At 39.9% G+C, this 15,967-nt stretch overlaps 1 long non-coding RNA gene across 1 annotated transcript; it reads left to right on the forward strand.

The window, feature by feature from the left end:
- The first annotated feature begins 889 nt into the window (after positions 1–889).
- On the forward strand, positions 890–11,784 carry LOC306860246. Its single transcript, XR_013783368.1, has 3 exons — positions 890–949; positions 3,308–3,462; positions 8,623–11,784. It is a non-coding gene; the product is annotated as an uncharacterized lncRNA (long non-coding RNA).
- The last annotated feature ends 4,183 nt before the right edge of the window (positions 11,785–15,967 follow it).

Below are 15,967 nucleotides of genomic sequence, written 5' to 3' on the forward strand. Positions count from 1 at the left end.
CCAAAACTTTCTTCCGTCATGAAAAAATTCAGATCAGGTTCGATTTTCTGTTTTCGCATCTGTAGCATGCATTTTCATAGGAAAGGATACGGAAAACGCATGCGAAAATGACGGACTCAGTGTGAAAGGAGCTTTCCTATTGATTTCATTAAAAATCTGTGAAATTGTCCATTTTGAATATATTTATACTTTACATTTTTATTACTTTTGCTTTCATTTATCTTATTATTATCTTCTAAAAACGTTTTTTGCCATTGTATACATTTTTTTTAGGTATTTCATCAACTTTAAATATGCGCTTAATATTTACACTTAAGTGCACATTTTTTTCATAACCTGAGAATTTTACATTTTAATCTAATTTAGATCTGGTATAAATCATTGCACCAAAACAGTTTTTTTTAAGACAAAATCTGACACTGTTTCATTAGCAGTTCTTAATATTTTTATCACATCATTGGACAACACATATCACCAATAATTCAGCTCTTTTACTATGTCATAATAATTCAGCTCTTTTACTATGTCATAATAATTCAGCTCTTTTACTATGTCATAATAATTCAGCTCTTTTATTATATATCATAATTCAACTGTTTTATTATATATCATAATAATTCAGCTCTTTTATGTCATAATAATTCAGCTCTTTTATTATGTCATAATAATTCAGCTCTTTTATTATATATCATAATAATTCACCTCTTTTATTATATATCATAATAATTCAGCTCTTTTATTATATATCATAATTCACCTCTTTTATTATATATCACAATTCAGCTCTTTTATTGTATATCATAATAATTCAGCTCTTTTATTGTATATCATAATTCAGTGCTTTTATTATATATCATAATTTATCAGCGCGCGAACAGGACTTTTATTTTGGTCTGGTGATGTGACGTCATAAGCCTGCGTCACGCTCCAGCATCAGAGCTGCAGAAAGGTTTGTGTTTTTAAATCATTTTGTTAATGTGCTTATCCATATAACTTACACCGTTCAATCAATTCACAAGCAGTGCAGAAAGAATTATTGAGGGCAACACTGCAATGCTTTATTCTGTTGTGATATTTAATCTAATCCTGTATCGTGAATCTGTTTAGTGTGAATAAATTCAGTCCGAAACAGAGGCTGTTTCTCAATTCCAAGAACGGACTTGCGTTCTCGTGGAGACCGGTCTTGCCAAGCTTCCTCGGAAGGACGCGAGAACACAGAACGCACACTTATATGAGAACTGAGATGTGCTGCGTTCCTGCTTAACTGACCGCATAGTCTCAGCATAAGCAGCGGCCAATGAACAATATTACACAATGTCATATTAAAACATTTCATACTATTATAGATATTACTTTCATATAATTGTATTGTGTTTTATTTTACAGCGTTATATGTTTTACTGTTAAGATTCATTTTAATATGCCAATAAAAATGCAGACTTTCTCCGGGTCTTATAACTTTATTAAAATTAACCAAAACAAAACGATAAATGTTTACTTTCAACTTGAAGAGCCGTTAAGTATTTGTGAGAGCGAGTTTAAAGCTTACAGGCTTCCGTACACCGGCCACCCACAGCGTCTTCTGGGATTTCTAACGGCTCGATTCTCTCAAGTCTGCACTCGATGCATCCTCAGTTTCAAGAACACATCCGGGTACTTTCATGCATCCTCTGTACTTGCGTTCTTGAGCATTGGAACTGAACTTCGACGGTTAATGATGACGTAGAACGAGAACAAAAGGACGCAAGATCGCTGAAGAACGCATATTGAGAAACAGCCAGAGCTTTTCAGAAACTCAATTGATTCACAAAAATGATTCAGTGAATCGACTCTCTTGAATCACCGCGCGCGAGACACAGCTGCCCAAAACAACGAAAGTGTGATGATAACTTTTACAAACCTGCTTTTAGATCAAAGTGTGATATATAATAGAATTAAAAAGGAAATTAATTCCAAATATAAGTCATAACTATATACAAAATGTCTGTATAATGTGTTCTTTTATTTAATTGTAGTGCTACTGAGTGTTTTTAATCAAGTGATTTCATGTGATTAACTCTCACTTTGACTCCCTTACTAGTGCACTGACCACTGAACTAGTGAGCTGACCACTGAACTAGTGACCTGAACACTGAACTAGTGAGCTGAACACTGAACTAGTGCGCTGACCACTGAACTAGTGCGCTGACCACTGAACTAGTGATCTGACCACTGAACTAGTGACCTGAACACTGAACTAGTTACCTGACCACTGAACTAGTGAGCTGACCACTGAACTAGTGCGCTGACCACTGAACTAGTGCGCTGACCACTGAACTAGTGCGCTGACCACTGAACTAGTGAGCTGACCACTGAACTAGTGATCTGACCACTGAACTAGTGATCTGACCACTGAACTAGTGAGCTGACCACTGAACTAGACCTGACCTCTGAACTAGTGCGCTGAGCACTGAACTAGTGAGCTGACCACTGAACTAGTGCGCTGAGCACTGAACTAGTGAGCTGACCACTGAACTAGTGCGCTGACCACTGAACTAGTGCGCTGAGCACTGAACTAGTGCGCTGACCACTGAACTAGTGCGCTGACCACTGAACTAGTGCGCTGACCACTGAACTAGTGCGCTGACCACTGAACTAGTGAGCTGACCACTGAACTAGTGCGCTGACCACTGAACTAGTGACCTGACCACTGAACTAGTGAGCTGACCACTGAACTAGACCTGACCACTGAACTAGTGCGCTGACCACTGAACTAGACCTGACCACTGAACTAGTGAGCTGACCACTGTGAGCTGACCACTGACCTAGACCTGATCATTGAACTAGTGCGCTGACCACTGAACTAGTGCGCTGACCACTGAACTAGTGCGCTGACCACTGAACTAGACCTGACCACTGAACTAGTGCGCTGACCACTGAACTAGTGCGCTGACCACTGAACTAGTGAGCTGACCACTGAACTAGTGACCTGACCACTTAACTAGTGAGCTGACCACTGAACTAGTGCGCTGACCACTGAACTAGTGAGCTGACCACTGAACTAGTGCGCTGACCACTGAACTAGTGCGCTGACCACTGAACTAGTGAGCTGACCACTGAACTAGTGAGCTGACCACTGAACTAGTGCGCTGACCACTGAACTAGTGAGCTGACCACTGAACTAGACCTGACCACTGAACTAGTGCGCTGACCACTGAACTAGTACGCTGACCACTGAACTAGTGCGCTGACCACTGAACTAGTGAACTGACTGAGATGCATTCAGTATTTAATCTGCATTGTTGTTTTCTCTCATAATATTGAACAGGAAAGTGTTGAAACACACAGAAAAACTCCTGCTGAAGCGACTGAGATATATGTGACTCACGATTATAAAGATGATGTTTATTAAAGAGGAGAGTGAAGACATACAGATCGAAGAAACATTCACAATCAAACAAGAAGAGACTGAGGAACAAACAGGTTGGTTTTCATTCTCAAAGCCGAACGCACTCATTTGATCCTTATTAAAATGTCCAGCTCTACAGAAATGAATGATGTTTTTGAAGAATGTTGTAAAGACAGATGTAAATTAAAGCGTTGCTGGAGGACTAAATTCAGTCAAATACTTTAACAGTTTTGTTAATAATGTGTATAACCAGATGTATCCAATGAATGCAACACTTTCACTTACCTAATCTCAGGTGGATGTATTTAATGCGTAAATGAACAACTAGTTGAAGGCACAAAGGAATGCAGTGTCCTGTCTTTGATGGAAACATGCTTTCCTTAAATGCAGCTCTCACGAGCTCAGTAGGAGGAAAAAAGAAGACCCAACAGCGACCGGTTTCACATGTTGTTCCAAACATGTAAGACCTTTGTTTATCTTCGGAGCACAAATTAAGATATTTTTGTTGAAGTCAGAGAGCTATCGGAGCCTCCATAGATAGCAACGCAACTGAAATGTTCCAGAAACGTAGTAAATACATTGGTAAAACAGTCCATGTGACATCAGTGGCTCAACTTCAGTTTTGCGACGCTACGAGAATACTTTTTTTGTATGCAAAGAAAACAAGATTTCATAATTTACTCAACCATTCTTCTCCCCCAAGTTACGTCTTCCGTCATTTTGGAGAGTACCTAAAAACGTATTTGACGTAATCAGCGTTGTTTTCGTTCGGGGGGAAAGCGCGCGCATGTAATCTGTGTATTAACTGTTGTTTACGCTTAGGGGAAAGTGTGCGTTTTATTTTTGGTTTTGTGCCGGTATTGGTATATTTTGCATGCTAGTGATAGGAATCGATCCCTTGATGTGATTGGTTATTGCTTTGTGACTTAGCAAACCGAGGGCTGTTTCAAACGCATTTCTACGAGTGCCAATGGGAAACTACAGTTTTAAGGAGAAAATACTCAGCAATGATATTGAATAATGGATTGGGAAATGGTTTGTCTAAAAGCATATTAAAAACACCACACAGAGAAAAAAAACTACTTGATTTTCACTACAGGGGGACTTTAAGTAATTTTACTTGTCAAGTAAATGCATCCTGATTCAACACATTTTAGATATTTATACTAGAAAACAAGTTAGCCCAGAGAGGGCTCCTGTCTCCACGTCAAGCCCAGGGAGGACTGCTGTTCCCACGTCAAGCCCAGAGAGGACTGCTGTTCCCACGTCAAGCCCAGAGAGGACTGCTGTTCCCACGTCAAGCCCAGAGAGGGCTGCTGTTCCCACGTCAAGCCCAGGGAAGGCAGCTGTTCCAACGTCAAGCCCAGGGAGGTCTGCTGTTCCCTCATCTAGGCCAGAGAGGGCTCCAGCTCCTGAGTTTAGCCCAGGGAGGGCTGCTGTTCCCACATAAAGCCCAGGGAGAGCTGCTGTTCCCACGTCAAGCCCAGAGAGGGTTCCAGTCCCCGAATCCAGCCCCGAGAGGGCTCCTGCCCCCACGTCCAGCCCAGAGAGGGTTCCTGCCCCCACGTCAAGCCCAGAGAGGGCTCCTGTCTCCTTGTCAAGCCCAGGGAGGGCTGCTGTTTCCCTGTCAAGCCCAGAGAGGGCTCCAGTTCCTGAGTTTAGTCCCGAGAGGGCTCCTGTTCCTGAATTTAGCCCTGAGGTGGCTCCCAGAGAGGGCCCCTATTCCCACATTCAGCCCAGAGACTGCTGTTGTTTCCTACGTCTGACCCAGGGAGGGCCACAGTTCCCGAGTCTAGCCCAAGGAGGGCTCCTGTTCCCACGTCAGGCCCATAGAGGGCCTCAAAGACCATGATTTCTCTCAAGGGATTTTTTTTGGGGGTGGCTATAGGGTCCCTGCTCTAGTGGCCGGGCCGAGTGGCGAGGCAAAGGCCACAGAGGCTGCCCAGCCGTGGCTCCCTGGACTACCTGCTCTGCCATGGCTCCCTGCTCCGCCATGGGACCCTGAACTGCCTGATCTGCCATGGGTCCCGGAACGAATACCGCCCTGGAGGCCTTCAGTCCCGTGTAAGCCTGTCCCTAGGGGCCTCAAGAGCTGTAATGTCAGACCTGAGTTCCTGTATTTATTTTTCCTTCTATGCCCATATTTGGTTATCTTCCTGTTGGGACAATCACATTGACTCTATTGCGAAAAAGGCCCAGCAAGAGGCTGTATTTCCTCCACCAGCTAAGGAAGTTCAACCTGCCACAGGAGCTGCTGAAACAGTTCTTCTCTGCCATCATCGAGTCTGTCCTATGTTCATCTATAACTATAACTGTTTGGTTCAGCTACCAAAACAGACATCAGAAGGCTACAACGGATAGTCAGGACTGCTGAGAGGATAATTGGTGCCCCTCTGCTTAGCCTCCAAGAACTTTACACCTCCAGAGTGAAGAAAAAGGCTGGCGCTATAGATCACTGAGCACCAAAACAGCCAGACACAAGAACAGTTTCTTTCCCCAAGGCCATATCCCACCTGAACAACACATAACACACTCCAGTACTGCACATCTGTAAATAACTCTCAAACCTTCATCTGTACAAAGGTCTCATGTACATTCACTGTTCTGTCTATGGACATTTTTCTTTTTCTGTATATTTTTAGTTTACTATTGTTATTCATAATTATTGTCTATTCTCTTCATTATTAGTGTTTTTTATTACCTTAATTATTTGTTGTCTGCACTATGTTTGTACTTTCTGTACTGGACGCTCCTAACACCAAGACAAATTCCTTGTGTGTGCAAACACACTTGGCAATAAAGCTCTTTCTGGTTCCTCTCCTCATTATAGTTAATTAGTTTCCACATGTTTGATTATCCTCATTTTGTTCCTTGTTATTTAAACCCAGTGTTTTCCAGTGTCCTGTGTTTGGCATTGTATGTCTACCAGGGGCCCGTTTCAGAAAGGAGGTTAAGTGAAAACTCTGAGTATGTTAACCCTGAAATGAGGGAAACTCTGGGTTTTCCGTTTCAAAATGGGAGGTTTGTCAAACCCGAGAAAGCAGAGTAAGCCAAGCCCGTTTCTGAAAGAGAGGTAACTTATACTCAGAGTCTGAACCTAACTTGGTCGGGAGCAGGTTTTCTTCGGTAAACCCAGAGTTTCTTTCAGTCTCCTCCCCCTTCTAACTTGGTCGGGAGCAGGTTTTCTTCGGTAAACCCAGAGTTTCTTTCAGTCTCCTCCCCCTTCTAACTTGGTCGGGAGCAGGTTTTCTTCGGTAAACCCAGAGTTTCTTTCGGTCTCCTCCCCCTTTTTATAGTGTTAGCGAAGTTTAAATACCTTATTCATTCATTCACGCTTCAAAACTGAGTATTTTTGTCTTATTTCAAGTACAAAAAAAAAAATTCTTAATATGCATCTTATATATGAAAAATTGTCTATATTTAGTCTTTTTTCTGGGGGATTTTCCTTTTAAGTGCCTTTTACATAAAACAAGTAAAATTGTCCGCCATAGGGTAAGAAAAATAATCTTAATGCAAACGGAAACAAGAATACTTTTCATTTCTTACCCTATTGGAAGATAATTAGCAAAAAAGAAAAATGCACTTTAAAACATCGGAGATGCAGAGCACATAAGTCCGCTGTATGCAGATTCTAAGGAAAGTGTGCATCCCTCTCACACCCATTTTGAGATTTTTTTCCTGGGCACAAATCCGTGAAAGAGGGGTTTCACAGGACTGTAAGTCAGTGGTATAAAAATTGGTTTAAATGAGGCTGATCTGATAAATGATGTTCACTTGATAACATCTTTCTGTGCCGTCTGGAAGTAACCCAATAATCCAAATTTCCTTCAGGACTTCCAGTGTGGAAGCTTGGATGCATTGGTGACAAGCATATCCCCACCATCGCCCCTTCTGAAAATTAAACTGATTACTTTATGGAATGGAAGGATGCCAGATGGAGGGGTAACCACCACCACAGCTGTTAAATAAACACATTCTTCAAATTTTTTTTGGTCATCTTTATTTCCTAATACAAAAGCAAAAATTATTCTTTTTACTTCAGGATTTTTAGAAATCTTCCAATACTTGACCATCTCCTCTTCATCTGTCAGTGGTGTAGGTGCAGGTTCTCCCCCCTTTTTGGGAGCCTCTGCCTTCTTGCTGTCGACAAGTCAGTAGTTAATTTTATTACTGTAATTAAGAAATGTAACTTGGATTAGAGAATATTTAATTATGTGAAAAGAGTGTTAGACTATGTGGAAAAATCTGCAGCGCATTGAAATAGACATTGAATGATATTTAATGTCAAATGTTTGTAAAGTCATTCAGCCCACACCCATGAACCTTTCATGTTTAAAGCTTTACCTGGATTGAATTGTGTTTTTATACTTCATTTTTAGCTGCTGCCACGTTTGTTTCTTTTTTTGTCTTTTTCCGGGGGTTTTTTGTGGCCATGGGATACCATTAAAATGAATATTAGTTCAATAATTTACAGTTTTCACCTCTGATATTATAACAGTTATTAAGTTATAGACAGTTATTAAGAATTAGTTACGCACTGACGGATACACATGCTGACGTCTTTTTGGCGGGAGCTGTTGACATGGTGAATCGTAATTTCGGCGCTCCGCTGATCATGACTTTTCATAGTCGCGGTGCACGCACTAAACTCTGAGTCAACCTACTTAGAGTTGAGTAAACTAACACAATTCAGCTGTTCTGTAACCGAAATCTCTATGAGTTTCCCATCTCAGAGTAAGTCAACTCAGAGTTCAAGTTTAAACTCAGAGTTGGTTGAACCTCCTTATTGAAACGGGCCCCAGGTCTCCTGCTTTGTTCTATGTTTGTTTTCCCTTTGGTTTGGTCATTAAATGCTGTTTATTTAAGGTATTCTGCGTCTCCTCGCTCCTCCCTGCTGTGTGCAACGTGACAGCCTGAACCATTTTATATTTATATTACTAAAATTTTAAACATTTTACATACCTGACTTAAAATGTAGTCAATGACATATATATTGTTAGTTGTTCTCATTACAAAAATGTTCAATTTGTGCAAACTGTAATGTTTAAAAATAACATTTCAAATTAAATGAACGCATCAGTATGCTCATATTTCTACTGTTATGTCAGGATTCACATGTCGTTTTCCTTTCACATTTCTCTCTGATTTTTAGTTTAATTTCATTAATTTATTTTAGTAATGTTTTAGTGATTTGCTAAAAATCTAACTTTTGAAACATTTGACTTTCGTTTTAGGTCTGATAGAAAAGAACAAGGAGATTGAAGAACTCATTGAAGCAGGGGAGAAACATCAGGTCAAAACTGAAGAGATATCCTGGAGCTCCTCATTGAAAAACGACAATATATGTTTCACTTGCGCTCGCTGTGGAAAGAGTTTCTCATGCAAGCAGAATCTTGATCGTGGAGGGAAGCCGTATGCATGTGATGAGTGTGAGAAGATTTTCACAATAAAAAGAAACCGTACCAAACCCGTGAAATTTCAAACTGCAGAGAAGCCACACGTATGTGATCAATGTGGGAAGAGTTTCCAACATAAAGCAAACCTTGACAAACACATGAGGCTCCACGCTGGAGAAAGGCCACACGAATGTGACCAATGTGGGAGGAGTTTCCAATATTTAAGAAACCTTAACAAACACAAGAAAATCCACACTGGAGATAAACCATATGCATGTGATCAATGTGGGAAGTGTTTCATACAAAAAGTTACTTTTAATGATCACATGTGGATCCACACAGGAGAAAAAAAGCACAAATGTGATCAATGTGGGAAGAGTTTCACGCAAAAAACAAACCTTAATGCACACATGAATGTCCACACTGGAGAGAAGCTGTTCACATGTGATCAATGTGGGAAGAGTTATACAAAAAAAACAAAACTTAATGCACACATGAAATTCCACACTGGAGAGAAGCTGTTCACATGTGATCAGTGCGGGAAGAGATTCCCATATAAAAGAAACCTTAAAGATCACATGACAATTCACACAGGAGTAAAACCATATGCATGTGATCAGTGCGGGAAGAGTTATACACAAAAAGGAGGCCTTAATGAACACATGAAAATCCACACTGGAGAAAGGCCACACACATGTGATCAATGTGGGATGAGTTTCAGAAAATCGTGCATTTTGAAAGTACATCTGCTTACTCATTCTAGAGAAATGCTATATAGCTGTGATCAATGTGATAAAAAGTTTTTTAGGGAAAATGTCCTGAAGAGACACCTAAACATTCATACAAAGGAGAAGCCTTATGTGTGCTCTTTATGTGGAAATGGTTTTCGTCTGATGGATACTTTAAAACAACACCAGAAAAGACACAGCGCTGTGAAGGATCATGTTTGCTCTGAGTGTGGGAAGGCTTTTTTTACAGATATTGCACTGAAATGGCACAGGAAACTTCACACGAGAGAAACACCGTACAAGTGTTCACACTGTGACAAGAGCTTCAAACGCTCAGATTATCTGAGAATACATGAGAAGATCCACACTGGAGAGAAGCTGTTCACATGTGATCAATGTGGTAAGAGTTTCATACAAAAAGTTACTTTTAATGATCACATGTGGATCCACACAGGAGAAAAAAAGCACAAATGTGATCAATGTGGGAAGAGTTTCACGCAAAAAACAAACCTTAATGCACACATGAATGTCCACACTGGAGAGAAGCTGTTCACATGTGATCAATGTGGGAAGAGTTATACAAAAAAAACAAAACTTAATGCACACATGAATGTCCACACTGGAGAGAAGCTGTTCACATGTGATCAGTGCGGGAAGAGATTCTCATATAAAAGAAACCTTACAGTTCACATGACAATTCACACAGGAGTAAAACCATATGCATGTGATCAATGCGGGAAGAGTTATACACAAACAGGAAGCCTTAAAGAACACATGAAAATCCACACTGGAGAAAGGCCACACACATGTGATCAATGTGGGATGAGTTTCAGAAAATCGTGCATTTTGAAAGTACATCTGCTTACTCATTCTAGAGAAATGCTATATAGCTGTGATCAATGCGATAAAAAGTTTTTTAGCGCAAATGTCCTGAAGAGACACCTAAACATTCATACAAAGGAGAAGCCTTATGTGTGCTCTTTATGTGGAAATAGTTTTCGTCTGTTGGATACTTTAAAACAACACCAGAAAAGACACAGCGCTGTGAAGGATCATGTTTGCTCTGAGTGTGGGAAGGCTTTTTTTACAGATATTGCACTGAAATGGCACAGGAAACTTCACACGAGAGAAACACCGTACAAGTGTTCACACTGTGACAAGAGCTTCAAACGCTCAGATTATCTGAGAATACATGAGAAGATCCACACTGGAGAGAAGCTGTTCACATGTGATCAATGTGGGAAGAGTTTCACTCATTCTTCTTCTCTAACCAGTCATAAAAAAAATGCATGTCTGAAATTAGAGTAATTACAGAGTAGTAGTTCGAGTTAAATGATAACTGATTAATCAAAGATTATTAAACAAATAATGAACAGATCGTTGATTATTTCATATGAGTGTTTTTTAATTAATCGTTTTATTGTTCTACTCATTATCATTATTCAGTTTATCATTCATAACAGTTTTCATATCCCACCTGAACAACGCATTACACACATCAGTATTGCACGTCTGTAAATAACTCATCAAACCTTCTTCTGTAAATAGCACATATGCACATTCACAGTTCTGTCAATGGACATTTGTCCTTTTTCTGTATATTTTTTATTACTATTGTCTATTCTCTCTAATATTACTGTTTTATTACCTTAATTTGATTTATGTCTGTACTATGTTTGTACTTTCTGTACTGGAAACTCCTCTAAAACTAAGATAAATTGCTTGTGTGTGTAAAGATAAATAAGATGTTATGTTTCCAGTATGTGCTGTATATGAAGAGCACGAATATGAATTACTTTGAGGTTATTAATAATATGCTTATGAAGTTTGTTTGCAAAGAAATGGTTGATGTCAAGGAGATGCATTTTGCACTTGTTGAATACATTACATGCAGAATGGACCTTCTTTTCAAAATAAAGTCATGAGGTGTTAGTCATATTTACTATATATGAAGTGTATGGTTTTGACACCTACATTTGTAAAAATGGAGAAGTAGTTATTTTGTATTTGAACTGTTAACCCTGCCATGAGTAGTATCTGGGTGAAAGGTCTCTGCCAGCTCGAGGAACTGAAACCAACCCAGACAGCGAGGGGAGACAGAGGACAAGTGCAGAAATGATGCAGGTGGATGGAAGACTATAAAAGGCTGAAGGTAACGATGGACGTGGCCAGCAAGTTGCGTGGTGAAGACATCTCGTTTGTTATTTGCTTATGAGTTACTGTATTTTTGAATAAAACGAAGCCATTGTGTTGGTGATTCGTTAAGCTTTTGAATCAGTCTCTGAGTAATTAATTCTTAAATAACTAGTTATCAGAACCTAAATAAATCCGTACATAGAGTTTCAAGTGGTCAAAACTTGACTGAATTAGCACGGACACCGGGAACAGAGGGGTGAAGCTACATCTAATATCCATTCAACGAAGAGGTGAGTATAGAATGGTCTATTATGAACTTATCAGGAGAAATATGGATACGATTATTGGATTTTAATTCCCTGTACCGGTATAAAAATACTACACCACACACACTATTTCTGTCTTAGTGCGTCTACAATATTACAATATGTGGCTGATTGAACAATTTTATTTAAACCTCCGCGCTTGTAAATTTAAAGTGAATCCCTAATTGAGATTTAAATCTGAGTTTGGACATATGAGAGCAAAAGGATTAAAGTTAATCTATTTTAAATATAAAATAAATCCAGGTTCAAAATGATAGTTTAAATGTAAACCTGCAACAAAATGATTAGATAAGCCTCAATTTAATCCAGATTTAATCCTTACTGGTGCAACTCAGCCTTATTATTTGACTAATTTCCTATCTCTCACAATGCTTGCTATTGTTGTATAATCTTGTGGTTGTACAGTTTGTAACTGTGCGTTCACACCGCCGGCGGCGAGAGCGTCAAAGTGGCCGGAAGTCATTCATTTTCAATGAGAGCCGGCAGCGAGCTCCGGCGAGAGCGGCGCGGCAAGTCTTGGGCGGTGAGAGCGTCGAGGAGAGTTGAAATCAGGTCAACTTTATGGTAATGAGCTATGACGCGGTTGGGCGGCAACCAATCGGAATGTAGAAGTCCTCCGCTTGAGAGGGTTCCAGAGAACGCAGTCCTGTAAACTTTGGTTCCGACCACATTAGTTCCCAAGCAAAATGGAAGAGAGATTAATTATTGCTGTGGCGGGTTTCCCGATAATATTTGACGTGTCACTGTTTGTGTACAGGGACATAAATAAATAAAAATTATAGAGGACATTTTCCCGAAAAACGTGTGTTTTTCAGCGGGAATGCAATTTATTTGCTCAAAACAACACCTTCAATCTGGACAGTTTGTAATGTAGGCTGCACACAAATTAATGTTAATTAAAGACCAAGGCTAGTAAATGTCTCCTATAATGTTGAAATTAGATTAGCACTTAAACAAGAACACAAATCCACATCACACAAATGGCTTTTAATTGGTTTATTTGGTTAGCAAACATGTAACTACAATTAAGTTCTTTCCATCGATCAATTTCTCACTTTCACATTTCAAATATTAATTTATACTCTACTTGTGGTCAGTCTGCACAAGATCAACCTGCTTGTTTCCTTTGCGGCTCCTTTAAATACAAGACGAGCATACGATCTACGTCAGAGCGTCAGAGCGTCCACAAATCTTTTCTACAGCGTCGCAGTCAGGGCGGCCAGGGCGAATTTTGACGCTCTCGCCGCCGGCGGTGTGAACGCACAGTAAGAGATTAGAGAATGTCTTTCTTCACAGTAAATTCTGCAGTGTTAAATCAACACTGTGTTAAACGTAACAACAAAGCAGTGTTAGAGTTAATTAAGTAGTGGTTACTTAAGTGATGATGCACTGTTAAAAATGTTCCTGTATTTTTACAGTAAGTTACTGGCAGCATGGTTACTGTATTTTGTTTTACAGCAATTTACTGTAATGCAACTTTACAGTATGTGGAACAATGTGCTGTATAACTACAAAACAGTATCGTACTGTATTTTTTCAGTCCTTTGTAATTTTGTCTCTACTGTAATTTGCTATTGTGTAATTATTATTGTGTATTGTGTAGTTGGAATAGTACATACAGTTGGGCAAAAAAGTATTTAGTCAGCCACCAATTGTGCAAGTTCTCCACTTAAAAAGAAAGAGAGGCCTGTAATTTTCATCATAGGTATACCTCAACTATGAGAGACAAAAATCCAGAAAATCACATTATCTGATTTTTAAAGAATTTATTTGCAAATTATGGTGGAAAATAAGTATTTGGTCAATAACAAAAGTTCATCTCAATACTTTGTTATATACCCTTTGTTGGCAATGACAGAGGTCAAATGTTTTCTGTAAGTCTTCACAAGGTTTTCACACACTGTTGCTGGTATTTTGGCCCATTCCTCCATGCAGATCTCCTCTAGAGCAGTGATGTTTTGGGACTTTCAACTCCGTCCAAAGATTTTCTATGGGGTTGAGATCTGGAGACTGGCTAGGCCACTCCAGGACCTTGAAATGCTTCTTACGAAGCCACTCCTTCGTTGCCCGGGCGGTGTGTTTGGGATCATTGTCATGCTGAAAGACCCAGCCACATTTCATCTTCAATGCCCTTGCTGATGGAAGGAGGTTTTCACTCAAAATCTCACGATACATGGCCCCATTCATTCTTTCCTTTACACGGATTAGTCGTCCTGGTCCCTTTGCAGAAGAACAGCCCCAAAGCATGATGTTTCCACCCCCATGCTTCACAGTAGGTATGGTGTTCTTTGGATGCAACTCAGCATTCTTTCTCCTCCAAACACGACGAGTTGAGTTTTTACCAAAAAGTTCTATTTTGGTTTCATCTGACCATATGACATTCTCCCAATCCTCTTCTGGATCATCCAAATGCTCTCTAGCAAACTTCAGATGGGCCCGGACATGTACTGGCTTAAGCAGGGAGACACGTCTGGCACTGCAGGATTTGAGTCCCTGGCGGCGTAGTGTGTTACTGATGGTAGTCTTTGTTACTTTGGTCCCAGCTTTCTGCAGGTCATTCACTAGGTCCCCCCGTGTGGTTCTGGGATTTTTGCTCAACGTTCTTGTGATAATTTTGACCCCACGGGGTGAGATCTTGCGTGAAGCCCCAGATCGAAGGAGATTATCAGTGGTCTTGTATGTCTTCCATTTTCTAATAATTGCTCCCACAGTTGATTTCTTCACACCAAGCTGCTTGCCTATGTTGTGGCCCGCCGCGGTTGTTGCTGGTCTGGATCGCAGTCAGTGAAGTCAGAAAGGCTCAAAACAGCAGAGTTTCAGGTGTCAAAGGAAGACTTTATTACAAAGTAACAAAGCCGAAGAGTCAGCCGCCACGTCCACTGTCTCTCTGGTCTCTGTTTGTTCAGATGCTCCAATTTATACACTCTGACAATGTATTGACAATGTATTGACCTTGGTTCTTTCTATTTTTACTTGCCATATCTTTTTTGGCTCGCCACCAATATTTTGCCGTCTCCTCCATCTTTTACCTAATGGTGGAATACCACGGAAACTCCCTTTTTATATATAGGGCCTCCCCTTGTCTGGAGACCATTTTATCCTTTTTGATGTCTGGTGGCCTTCTCTGCACCTGGCATCATGTAAACTCACAATGAACTACCATGTGAACTCACAATGACCCACAGTCTATGCTACTTTAACATATTATTAAATACTTTGATATTACATTCTCTTTTCAGTAATATTAATAAGATAATAACATTTCTGTATTTTACTACTGGATTACACAATATATTCCCCCCTATGAGACTTTACTAAGTCTCACCATCAAATCCTTCACCTGGAGTGCAGTTCCACAAGTCCACCCATCCTTCTATTCTTTCTATGAACCAATAATGGTCCTTCATTCCCTCTTACCAATTGGTTTCTTTATGATACTGCACTCCAGAGGAAGCCAGACCCAAACATCTCTCCTCACCCTTGACTAGAGAAGAGTAAAAGAATCTGTCTTCCTATCTATGCACTCTTTGGGGGTCAATAATGCAATCATCATTGTGTATGTAAGCGTGTGCACAAAATATTCTAGCCTTGCCCATGGGTATCATGGTTATGTAGAATATATGAATGATTAATTAACACATCTAATTAAAAATAATTAAAAACACTGGTTTGTCCCACGTAGCCAGATGAACTCTAGGCATTTCCGGTAGCCTAGAGCGCTATCTGGTGATGTTATCCTTCGTTGCCAGAGGAGCGTTCTTTAGCCCTGTCTGGTGTTGGAGTAGATGATGGGTTTTTAAACCTCCAGTTGAATCTACTCATGTTGCTAAGCACTGAGGTGCTCATTGATCATTCTCTTTTCCTCTTTCTTTCTGATGACATTTCCCAGTGTATAAAGCAATCATCGTTATAGTAATAAATGAAATGTTAGTATATAATGAACTAAATATAGAGAAAAATACATAATCTTTCTTTATCATGCCCTTTTTCCGG

The sequence above is a fragment of the Barbus barbus genome, assembly GCF_936440315.1.
Source record: "Barbus barbus genome assembly, contig: SUPER_3_unloc_3, whole genome shotgun sequence".
NCBI classification, from domain to species: Eukaryota; Metazoa; Chordata; class Actinopteri; order Cypriniformes; family Cyprinidae; genus Barbus; species Barbus barbus.